This window comes from Protopterus annectens, chromosome 6.part0 (genome assembly GCF_019279795.1).
Source record: "Protopterus annectens isolate FY-2018-M chromosome 6.part0, PAN1.0, whole genome shotgun sequence".
NCBI lineage: Eukaryota > Metazoa > Chordata > Ceratodontiformes > Protopteridae > Protopterus > Protopterus annectens.
This window is the reverse complement of record NC_056737.1, coordinates 488981965-488995263: the sequence shown is the minus strand read 5'-3', so window position 1 is coordinate 488995263 and position 13299 is coordinate 488981965. Positions and strand designations below refer to the sequence as shown.

General features: G+C 39.7%; 1 protein-coding gene across 1 annotated transcript in view; it reads right to left on the bottom strand.

Annotated features, from left to right (window-relative positions):
- UBR1 (ubiquitin protein ligase E3 component n-recognin 1) overlaps window positions 1-13299 on the bottom strand; it is a gene marked incomplete in the record, with an annotated part of 4571807 nt that overhangs the window by 1569032 nt on the left and 2989476 nt on the right.

The window sequence follows — 13299 nt, the reverse complement described above, 5'->3', positions numbered from 1 at the left end:
TAGTTTCTCAAATTTTTGTATTATCTTCTGTTTAGTCTCTTCTCACATATCCTTAGCTGCCACAACAGAGTCTTTTCTAATCCATATCCTAAATACTTCATTTTATCATGTCCTCATAAATATGATCTGTGGATATTGTTGGACCAATTTGTTTGTGGGTACATAATTTACCGCTATTACCTTTGTTTTAGCTTCATTAATTTTGTATCCCCAGAAGATCTGAAACTGTCTTAAAATGTTCCACAACATTGTAATGTCCCTGTCTGTTTTATCATGTATAAAATATCATCTGCAAATAGAGCTAGTATTTCCTGACTGCCATACCAATTATATCCTTGAATTTCGGAGTCCCTTATTTTCTTTGCCAATGGTTCTAAATATAATCCAAAGGAGAAAGCGGACAACCTTGCCTTGTTCCTCTACTCAAGCAGAAGTTATCAGAAAGGGCCCCACCAACTTTAAGTTTCACCTCCGATCCCTCATATACACTTCTAATCAACCTTACAACTGAATCACGAAAATCAAATGTTTTGATTGCCCTGCTCATGATGTCCCGGTCTACTCTGTCAAATGCTTTCAATAAAAGCCCTATTTTCTTACATTCTACTTCCCTCTGGATCATCAGTGTTCTGTTAATATTGTCAAATGTTTGCTTCCCCTCCACAAAACCACACTGATCCATATCTATCAATTTTGGTATCACAGGCACAGACCAGGAGAACCCAAAGCACACTGCCAATGCCTTTAATACTTTTTTCACTGTTCAAACACTTCCCAGTCACCTATCACCTAATAATTTCACTTTACCTATCTCTAACACAACTCCACCCCCTCCTTTTCTCTTCCAACCCGTCCCTACAACATATATTCTTTCCCTTATCCAAAAACTTAAACCTTGCTCTCCTTCAGATCAATTACCAGCTGAATATCTACAGAAATCAGCCAAATCCACTGCCTATCTCGTTTCCATTCTGATTAACAGAACCATTAGTGAAGGACACATCCCTAGCATCTGGAAAGTCTCCCATATTATCCCCTTCATAAAGGTGGAAAATCTACTGATTTCTCCAACTACCATCCCATAGCCCTACTTTCACCTTTGGCAAAACTAATGGAAAAATGCATCCATAAGCAACTGCTATACCACCTAATCCAAAATAACTTACTTTCCAGCTGTCAACATGGTTTCAGACCATCCCACAGCACTACTACTGCCCTCCTTTCCTTTACTGACAGTATTAACAAAAACCGAAATGCCAATATGCTCTCCTCAGCACTGTTTATCGATCTGTCCAAGGCATTTGATATGGTTAATCACCAAATACTTAGAAATATCCTCAAATCCCTCTCACTAGATACACTCACTATTAAATGGTCCCAACCCTATTTAGATAACAGACAACAGGCAGTACTTTGGCACAACATTTTCTACCCACCTGCCCATTAACACTGGCATCCCTCAAGGGTCAATATTAGGTCCTCTTCTTTTCTCCATATTTATCAATGACCTTCATCTAGCAATCCCCCAAGCGACATGTGTTCAGTACGCCGATGATTCTACACTTATATGTACAGCCACATCCACTTCTAAACTTCACTCCCTTACCCAAGAAGTATTTAATACAGTAGAACAATGGTTTACACAACATTGCCTTCTGTAGAACCCCCAAAAAAATAAAAAATTCCTCCTTTTCAATCCTACTCGTAAGACCGTCCCAATAGATTTCTCAGTTATATCCACAAATGGTACTCCCATATCACCTGACCCAACTACTAAACTACTTGGTATTACCATAGACAACAATCTTAACTTTGACACCCATATCAACAATACTATAAAAACAGTCAATAAAAGCTAGGCTCTCTCTACAGAATCAAATCATTCCTTTCACCAACAGTCAGAAAAACTATTGCTTATACCCATCTAATCTCTACACTCCTCTATGCCTCACCCATATTTACTAATTTATCTAAAAATAACCTCGCCAAACTGGAAATCTCCTACAATAACATTGCCAGGTTTGCTACTGGCAACCCATTCAGAACCCACCACTGCTATAATCTTAAGCAGCTTGGATGGCTAGAAATTCAGAATCTGCTTAAATTCCACCAACTAACCATTGCCCATAAGACTCTTTACCAACCTTCCAGTACTCCTATATTAACTAACCTCATCTATCCCTATAAGATTCTGAAATCCTTGCGCTCATCACACAAACTTCTTGTAAACACCTCTAAATCTAATAACAAGGCTGGGGACTCTCTTTTCAGCAACACTGTTGGAAAATCCTGGAACCTTCTCCCCAGTGAACTTTCCTCAGTTTCCTCCACGTCTCTTTTCAAAAACAAACTGAAACTTTTCCTAAGAACACACTGGCTATGCCCCTGTACTAAACCTGACTGATCAGTTTTCTACTTTTTCTACTCATAACAGGTACTGCCTACCCACTACTTCCCTATAACTAGCTCTCTACCTTCCTTCTTGCCACTTTACCTTTTTGCTATTCCTTACCCTTCTTTTCATCCCCTACTAAGCTTACTCATAGTGTGAAAACTCTTTTATTTATGTAAAAGACACACTTATGCCTCTTTTATTTTGACTTTCTGTATTCTACCTGTAATCTGAACTGTACCTGCCTACTGCACTGCAAAGCATTTCTGCCCTCTCTGTAATTTTTCCACTGTACCTGCCTTTGGCACTGTGATGTATTTCTGTCCTCTGATTTTTCCAGCCTAACTTCTAATGTTCTTTGTAAATATAAAGGTTTTATTTTCCTCTTATCCCAGACCTATTTCTCCCAGACTATAGTATATTAGATCTATTTTTAGTAATGTACCCCAATTTTAAAATGGGAGGTACTTAGACCTCTATGATAATTTCGGTATTAACCTGTAACAACATTGTTTGTAAAAATGTTTTTTTTTGCTTTTTTTTTGCACGGAGCTTATCTCCCCGGACCTCTGCTGAAAATGGATATGTATCCAGTTGGACTAGCCCGGTCAACAAATGTAAAATAAAAAATAAAATAAATAAATAAAACTTTTGCCATTCTTTTAGCCATTACAGACATGAATACTTTATAATCATGGTTTAGTATTGAAATGGGCTTGTATGAAGCTGGATGTAATGGATCTTTACACTATTTAGGTATTACAGCTATCACGGTTTTCTTCCAGAATGCTGGTACTTCTCCTCCTCTTATAATACTGTTAAAAAATACCTTCCAGATCTTTATAAGTTTTTTCCCTCCTAGCTTCCAAACCTCCACAGTAATACCATCTATTCCTGGTGACTTTCCTGTAGACTTGTTATACATCACAATTTTTATCGCATCTCTTCATATCATAACTGTTAGCAATTGAGCCTCGTCTGCCTCTAACCTTGGTATATTTAATTCTTCCATAAAACATTCCATTTATATATTTTCTTGATTTCCATATTTCTCTACTTTACACAGACTTTCATAGAATTTCCAAAATATTTCTAATACCTCTACAGGATCTCTTATTTTCCTTGTTATAGGCTCCTTAAACTTGGTGACAGCCTTTCTACTTTCTGCTGCCCGAGTCATTGTGCTATGTTTTTGTGCTCTAGTGCTATCCAAAAACAGTTGCTTAACAGCAAGCTTTCTAAACTCCTGGATATTATCAAGGTAATCCCTTACTTTCTGTTTAGCATTCTGCAGCTGATCCTCTTGTTCTGTTAGATCTCCCTGTTCTGCAATATGTTAACATTGGTCAGTCCCTCTAAATAAATCTGGTTACTTAACCATAGCTCCCCCCCCTTTTTTTTATTTCCACTTCATTTTCAACTCCACCTTAATTTTATCCCACTACTTAGCTATATTTTCAGAAGCAACTTCTAACCTCTCAAATAGCTCCTGAATAATCTCCACTACCCATGCCTTAAATTCCTCTCTTTTTCAACAGATATGTGGGAAAGCACCAGTGTCTCATTTTTATTTCATTACCCTGTGTTTTTATTTTACTTATTGGAGCATAATCTGAAACAGTTATTGGGTGCATATCAAGACCTTCAATTAAATGCACGTTCCTATGAAATGTAAATTCTGACTAGGCTAGCCCAGTTTTTATATCTTGGAGAAAAATATGTAAATTCACTCCAAACTCCTCTTACTGAACTGATGTATTCCATGCCAAATATTTTCATAAATGTCTTTAAAAATCTACCCTCTTTTGTTACACTTTCCCTTCTGGGCCCCCAAAGACGCATCTTTACTACTGCAAATCACATTCCAGTCCCCACCTATAAGTAATATTCCTTGCTGAAGCCTGATTATTTCTCCCATTACAGCAGATTTAGGTGGAATATACAGTGCAATGAAAAAGTATTCGCCACTTCCCGATTTCTTATTTTTTTGCATGTTTGTCTCACTTAAGTGTTACAGATCATCAAACAAATGTAAATATTAGGCAAAGATAACCCAAGTAAACACAAAATGTAGTTTTAAGTGATGATTTTATTTAGGGAAAAAAAAATATCCAAACCTACATGACCCTATGTGAAAAAGTAATTGCCCCCTAAACCTAATAACTGGTTGTGCCACCTTTAGCAGCAGCAACAACTGCAGTCAAGTGTTAGTGATAACTGGCAATGAATCTTTCACATCACTGTTGAGGAATTGTAGCCCACTCTTCTTTGCAGAATTGCTTTAATTCAGCCATACTGCAGGGTTTCCGAGCATGAACCGCATTTTTAAGGTCATGCCACAGCATCTTAATTGGATTCAAGTCCGGACTTTGACTAGGCCACTCCAAAACCTTCCTTTTGTTTTTTTTTTTTTAAGCCATACAGATGTGGACGTGCTAGTGTGTTTTGGATCATTGTCCTGTTGTAGAACCCAAGTACACTTCAGTTTGAGGTCACGAACTGATGGCCGCACATTCTCTTTCAGGATTTTTTGGTAGAGAGCAGAATTCATGGCTCCATCAATCACAGCAAGTCTTCCAGGTCCAGAAGCAGCAAAGCAGCCCCAGACCATCACACTACCACCACCACGTTTGACTGTTGGCATGATGTTCCTTTTCTGAAATGCTGTGTTACTTTTACGCCAGATGTAACGGGACGTACACCTCCCAAAAAGTACAACTTTTGTTTTGTCAGTCCACGGAATATTTTCCAAAAAGTCTTTGGGATCATCAAGATGTTTTTTGGCAAAAGTGAAACGAGCCTTTATGTTCTTTTTGGTCAGCAGTGGTTTTCGCCTTGGAACTCTGCCATGCATGCCATTTTTGTCCAGTCTTTTTCTTATGGTTGAGTCATGACCACTGACCTTAACTGAGGCAGGTGAGGCCTACAGTTCCTTAGATGTTGCTCTGGGTTCTTTTGTGACCTCTTGGACGAGTCGTTGCTGCACTCGGAGTAATTTTTGTAGGCCGACCACTCCTGGGAAGATTCACCACTGTTCCATGTTTTCTGCATTTGTGTATAATGGCTCTCACCATGGTTCGCTGGAGTCCCAAAGCTTTAGAAACGGCATTGTAACCTTTTCCAAACCAATAGATGTCAATTACTTTGTTTCTCACCTGTTCTGGAATTTCTTTAGCTCGCGGCATGACGTCTTCCTTTTAGGGATCTTTTGGCCTACTTCACTTTGTCTGACAGGTTCTATTTAAGTGATCTCTTGATAAAACAGGTCTGGCAGTAATCAGACCTGGGTGTGGCTAGTGAAATTGAACTCCGCTTTCCCAAAAATGTGATTAACCATAGTTACTTCATGATTTAACAAGGGGGACAATTACTTTTTCACACAGGGTCATGTAGGTTTGGATAGTTTTTTCCCTTAAATAAAATAATCACTCAAAAACTGCATTTTGTTATTACTTGGGTTATCTTTGTCTAATATTTGCCTAATATTTACATTTTTGATGAGCTGAAACATTTGTGTGTGACAAAAATGCAAAAAAATAAGAAACCAAGAAGGGGCAAATACTTTTTCATTGCACTGTAAATACATGCCAGTGTAATCCTCCTCCCTTGCCAGTAAGCCCCTTAGCACTACAAATCTGCCATTATCTTTTTTATCCTCTTCTATCACTATTGGAGTTCCTCTTGCAATTAATATAAGTACTCTTCTTTTCCTTTGTCCTACATATTCCGCTGAATAACCATCCTGAAAACCTTTGTCAAATTCACATGTTCAGTTCTTTACAAGTGTCTCCTATAACATAATTATTTGCACTCTACATTTTTTAATATAATTCACTATTCTTCTTTTTTGTATTTATCTGAGAGACCATTAAGATTTTAAGACATTATAGACAGCATAATTGTATTAAAAATCATTATTCCCACCTTTTATGTATAACACCTTTTTGTTAAATGTCTACTTCCAGTTTTGTGTTGCATGCATATGCCATTTGGCAGGTTTAACTTTTATATAGTTTCTTCTTGTCATATTCATTTAAGCCTGGGTCACATTCAACAAAACTTTTTATTTTATTGAAAGCTCTCAAAATAAATAATACCCTTCTAAAACCTATTAATTTAATACTAATACACACAACTATATACATCTTCAAATACTGAAGTTGTATCCTCTTAATAGGAATAAATGTCCCAAACTGACAGCCACACTTACAGACTTGTGTTAACCTAAAAGAAAGGTTATCCATGCTAAGACGCATGTTGCAGCCTGTGCTTCTAAGAACTAACTGGTTTTGTCTTATCTTTATAGCTTTCCCAACTGGGAAAACCCCTGACTGCTTTCAGAAATCTTTATCTCCTAGCCAGTCCACCCCTAGCCAATCACCCTCCATCAGACTGTAACCAATTTCTCATTATCAGATTGTCTCCATGGAGAAGAGAGAACCAGACAGTCAATTTCTCTTTATCAAATTGTTTCCATGAAGAGATGAGGGCCAGATACAGATTTGCTATGAAGCATAAATTCATTTGCCAGAAAAAAGCTGCATAATATTCGATATTCTTTTTCATTTACTTGCTCTCTCTTAAACCTTGTTACTAAATCAATCCAAGGTCCTTAATATAGTCATTTCCCCATGCAAGAATGAGAAAAAACACATTTTTTTCTTTTGTCATGCTCTTTTAACCAGGTTTCCCTTTTTTTACACTGCAGTACCTTCAATTCTTAAAAATGAACAACAAAGGAGAAAGAAAGGAAAAAAACAGTAGCACCTATTTACAATCCCCATTATAAAGAAAACCACAGACAACAAAAACAGCACTATTAAGAAAAAAAATGTTTTCTTTATTTAGTTAACTTTCTCCCCTCTCTTCCCCTCCTCGAAGCATTTTTCCAAACATTAATGACATGAACTAGGGCATATACTTTAGATTCTCCCACAAGCCCAACAAATTCTGAAAAAGTCCAATATTTCCAGATTTTCTTGTTCTGTCATATTTCTCAACTATAATTACTGCACTCTAATCCCACATTAAGTTACTGGTTTCATTACTGTTCATTGCCATCTCCGAAATCCTCTCTCTACTTCATTTCCAACGTACTCCATTCTTCTAGTCAACTGTCATGCTCCCTTCCTTCTCTACATCATTTTCCATTGAAACACTGGAAAATGTTTCACAGGTACCGTCTCTCTGTGGTCTTTATTACCAGAAGAACAAGAAGCAGAATCTCTTTACTTTTTGTTGGATAAACTTTTGTATTTCCTCCTTAGCATGTACTTAGTCAAAAAATGATTTTTCCCTTCAGGGAAGAATACCTTGAAGACAGCTGGGTACAGCAGTTTGAATCTTATACCTTTGTCTTGTTATTCCCTGCACAGAAGAATGAATTTACTCCTCTTCAGCCTGGTGTAGAATGAGTAATCATTCTCCAGAAACACACTGCTGTCTTTCACTTTTAGTATTTTATCCTTCTGCCAATTTTGTCAGAATCAACTCCTTTTTGTGATAGGATTGCATCTTTACTATTTAAGGTCTACGTTCTTTTCTCATAGCCAGGTTAGGAGCAAACATACAATGTGCCCTTTCAATTAACTCCTCCTGCTGTGGAATACCTGTCCAGTTGCTTATTTGTGCTTTCATAAAATTAATGCAGTTTGCTCCTTCCAGCTTCTCTGGTTTATCTGAAACTCTCAGGTTTTCCCTATGTGCTCTGTCCTCTAATTCTATTATTTTTCAAATCTCTCTTCCTGCGCAGTCTCACATCCAGCCAGCTTTCTCTTCATTTTAACCTGTGAGTTTTGCAGCTTTATCACCTCATCTGAATATCTGTTTAAAGCTTCAATTTTTTCCCAGTCTTTTGTTTGTGTTGATATACTCCATCAGTGTTCCATTTATTTTAAACCAGGTCTGTGTGCAGTTGTCTTATATCTTCTTTTAGGTCAATGGAAGTCATGTCTGGAGGTTGCACTGCGTTTTGCTGAACAGCTGCAAAACTTTTCCCAGTCAGTGTTTCTTCCTCACTTTTTGCAGACAATATTTTTCCAAGTGCTCTGTATTTCTTTTTTCCTGGCACCCAGGCAGTACACTTAGTAGCCAGTTAATGAAATTTACCCATAAAGACAAAAGTCTACTGGCCTTCTCTGTTGAGTTTCTGTTTTCACACTGGAGTAAAGCTGTCACTAAATGTGTAGCCATCTGGTAAGACAAATGCAATATTTTCTTGTCAGAACTTCCAAATGAAGCAAACGGAAACATGAGGCCTAGTAAACTTCAGTTTCCCCAGTGCAAGTACTAAAATACTTTAGAAAATCCCGTAAACTGCTTAAAAGCAGCATTAAACAATTTAAGTTAGAATTCTGAGAGGAATTAACAACCACAACTAACAGCAACAATATTAAAATAAAAACTTTACATATATATATTTAATAGAAAGAGAGGAAAAAGTATATGATGATAAAGAGGGAGGAAAAGTTCCCAAAGGGATCTCATCTGGTCTAGAAACTATAATCTACCAATGAGGAGATTCAACTATGCGAGTCTTGTAGCTGGCACAATGACTGAACAACTGTCTTTCTGTGATAGGGGTTAGGCTTCCCTGATGGGAGGAGCTTAGCCAATCGACTATCACAAGGAGTGAGAGGAGAGGATTCTGATCTGTGGAAAGCTGTCAGTGTTGGTCTGTGCATACACACAACCAATAACGCACCGAGGCAGTGTGAATGATGATCATTAAACTTAACAATTAAAGTGAAAGCCCAGTGAAAATAAATGAAGTCTGACGTTGAACCGAATACAAACAAATACATACCTAACAGCAATATCCACTTCTATGAATTATAACAATGCAAAATCTATTACATTAATGACAACCAGGGCACTATTTCTTAAGGCTATATTTCAGTTAATTGAGAGTATGCAAGTTTTTTCCACATCTGGGAAGGAAGCTGAAATAGGACAAGAAAGGATGGTATGAGTATAGAATGCAACACAGACTGTAACATGCACCCTCAGTGTAATAAAACCAAATGTTTGAATGAAATGGAAGATCGAAACCAGTAAAAGCCACAGGCTGTTTATTGATCCACAAAAGAACTAAGCGCTTTTGCCAAACAACAGGCTTCTTCAGAGTTGTTCAAAAATTCACATTAAGGCATTTAAATACTCACAGTCATGAGGTGGGTGTTGCTATGGTAATGAACAATGGCCAAGAACCAGGAAATGAATTTTCAGCTTGGTTTGGCATTCCGGAAGTGGAACTTGGACAAGGTTCAGTGAACTGTAACTCAGCACCTACCTGGAAAGAACAGGTGTCTTTGTTTGAAAAGCTGTGTTTTATATATCGATCCTTGCAGTTGGACAATATGTTCCTACAAAAATCTCTTTTGTTGAAACATGTGCCGAAAGGAAATGTTGGACATTATTGTAAAAAACAATGACAGTAAGTTAAAATGGTTACAAAACCAGATTTCACAACTTAATCAAAAAAGAAGTTATGTACTCACCATAACGTTCCATCTGAGTAGTTAGACTGTCAGCAACCTGTGGGTTTCAGATCCGATACGGATCTGAGCCGGCAGCTTACCAAGCTAAAGATCTGAACTCCAAGATCCTCCCCCATGCCCATACTACAATGCAACCTCCTTCCAATGATCAGATCGAGTTTGCCACCCACTGCGTGACACAACCTAAGATATAAGAACCTGACCAGAACACACAAACTAGGCTCATAGACCCAGGACGTTGAGCCCGAAAGCAGATATAAACCACCAAGGTCAGGAGGAAGGCGGGAGGGAAGGTTGCTGACAAATGAAGTCTAACTACTCAGATGGAACGTTATGGTGAGTACATAACTTCTTTATCTGAAGTAGTTAACTTAATTTGATCATCAACCTGTGGGACATAGTCCCCAGCTACCAGTAATCTTGGGAGGCCCTTAAGGAAAGATATTCCGGAGCACTGCAGAGCCAAAAGACGTCCTTCCTCTAGGCACCATATCCAGCTTATAATGAGTAATAAAAGTAATAAATGTATCCGCGGTGGTGCAGCAGTAGCATTGTTGCCTTACAGCAAGAGGTTCTCCTGTTCAATTCTCGGCTGGAGTGCGGGGAGTATCTTCTGAGTGGAGTCTGCATGTCCTCCCTGCGGTTGGGTGGGCGTTCGAAAGATATGCGTAAATGGCTGTGCCTTCAATGAAGGTTGAACGTCGAGCTTGCACCTTGGTGTTCATGAAAATCTACTGCCAACCATTAGCGGACCGGAGTTCCACTGTGACGACCCCTAACCGGGAAAAGACAAACAAAATGAGTAGTAAAAGTGTGAGAGGAAGTCCAGGTAGCTGCTGAACAAATATCATCCAGGGAAACTCTAGACCAGAATGCAGTAGAAGTAGCCATAGAATGAGTAGAATAAGCATGAACCCCTTCTGGTTCCAGTAACCCATGTTCTTTGTATGCTTGTAAAATACAAAGCGAAATCCATCTAGTGAGAGTCACCTTCGAAACTGGCTTCCCTAAAAAGGGTTTAGCAAAGGAAACAAAAAGCTGATCAGATTTACGGAAAGGTTTAGACTTATGTAAGTAAAAACATAACTGCCTGTGAACATCCAGCAAATTATGTTTGCATTCCCCTTTATTTTGAAAATTAGGGAAAAATACAGGGAGATTAATAGACTGATTAATGTTGGACTCTCAAGCAACTTTAGGAAGGAAAGATGGGTTTAGTCCTGAGAGACACCCTATCCTTATGAAAAACTAAGTATGGGGCTTTCATTCATAAGGCTTGAAGCTCCGACACTCTTCTGGCTGAAGTGATAGCTACCAGGAAGGCTGTCTTCCACAACAAGAATTTCAAATTAATTGATGCTGCGGGTTCGAATGGAGGTGCAACTAAGGACTGAAGAACCAAGGTCAAATCCCACGGAGGAGAAGGGTGTTTGACAGGAGGCCTCAGTAAAAAAAAAAAAAAAAAAAAAAAAGAACCTTTGATAAAGGTCTTGCAAATTCTGCCAGCAGTAAGAGAACCTGAATTCTCTCCTACATAAAAATAGGATATAGCCTCCAGCTGGACTTTCACTGTGGAAGAGCTGGCCCTTTGCTGGAAGATATGAGACAAAAAAGTCTAACACCGCTGGAACTGGAGGGTAAAAGGATCCAAATTTCTCTGAGAAGCCCAAATGGAAAAATGCTTCCATTTACTACTGCACAATTTCCTAGTAGAGTACTTGTGTGCCGCTACCAGAATGGACTTAACTGGGGAAGAGAGACCAGGAGTCCTGGCAATTAATGGAACTGGAGCAACCAAGCAGCAAGCCTGAGGCTGTCCAGATTCAGTGGAGGAATTCCCAGAGGATGACGAATGAGATCCGGAATGGGATCCAATATCCAGGGCAGAGCCAGTAGATGAGACCGTAAGCAAGGGAACCAAACTTGACGAGGCCAGAATGGGGCTATGAGGATAACCCTCCTCCCAAAATGATGAGCTTTCTGTAAGAATTATGTCATGATAGGAAGTGGGGGATACGCATAAAGAAGACCAGGTGGCCAAGCATGGACAAAAGCTTCACTGGGGACTTCCCCCTTTGGGGGAATCAGGGAGAAAAACTCAGTGGACTTCACATTGGATGGCGATGCAATGAGACTGCAGCAAGGCTGAACCCACTTGGGGAAGATCTGTTCCGCTACACAAAGGTTCAGAGACCACTCGTAAGGAAAAAGGATAGTCCTGCTCAATTTGTTTGCCAAAATGTTGGACCAACCCAGAATGTGCGTTGCTATCAGAAAATGGTTGGTGATCACTCATTCCCACACTCTCATGGCCTCTCGACAAAGTGGAGAGGACCTGGCTACCCCCTGTTTGTTGATATATCATACCACTGACATATTGTCTGAATCACAATAGTTCCCAGAGAAAGAGAGGCATGAAGGGCCTGCAACGCTAAAAGGACTGCTCTCATCTCTAGAACATTGATATGCAGAACAGTCTCACAGTCCTGCCTGAGCAATGCCCCCACCCTAAGTAGAAGGTGTCCTTGGTCACCGTGGCTTGGGGCGGAGGTGTAACAAAGGGGCATCCTTCTCGCAGATCCTAGGAATGAAGCCACCACATGAGACAGGCTTTGCACACTTTGTTTAGAAGGATCGGGAAGTCTAGATGCTGATATAGCAGAGACCACTGAACGTCCACTGTAACACACTCACATGCAGACTTGCACAATGAACCAGATTTATAGCTGCTGCCATGGACCCTAGGGCTCTCAGGACCAACTCCGCTGTGGGTGAAGAAGTCTGAAGAAGTGCCAAGACATGAAGGGCCAGGCTCCGAAGTCTGTCTGGGGTGAAAAATATCCTGGCCTGAAGAGAGTCTATTCTTGCCCCTATGAAGTCCAGAATCTGAACAAGCTGAAGAGAGGACTTCTTGAGGTTTATTTTAATTCCCAGCCAATTCGACAACTGTGGAAAAGAGTTTCTGGCTAGCACAGGTTGATGCCTGTTGTGGGCAGTGAGGAGCCAGTCGTCCAGGTACAGAAAGACCTGAATGCCCTGAAGCCTCATGTGGGCTGCTACAACTGCCATGAACTTGGTAAACACCCTGGGGGCTGTGGTGAGACCGAAGGGTAGGATCCTGAACTGGTAGTGACTGGCTCCTAGCCGAAAGCAGAGGAACCTCCTGATCACCTGTCCATCAGGATATGGTAGTACGCATCCTTGCAGTCTACTGAGCACATACAGTCTCTTCCTCCTGCAAGAATGGCAGGATGGATTGTAATGAGACTATCCGGAACTTCTCCTTGGCAACAGACAGGTTCATCGTGGATAGGTCGAGGATCAGCCTCAAGTCCTCTGTCTTTTTTGGCATCAAAAACAACCTGTAATAGATGCCTGATCCGGACTGGTCTGGGGGAACTGGCTGGA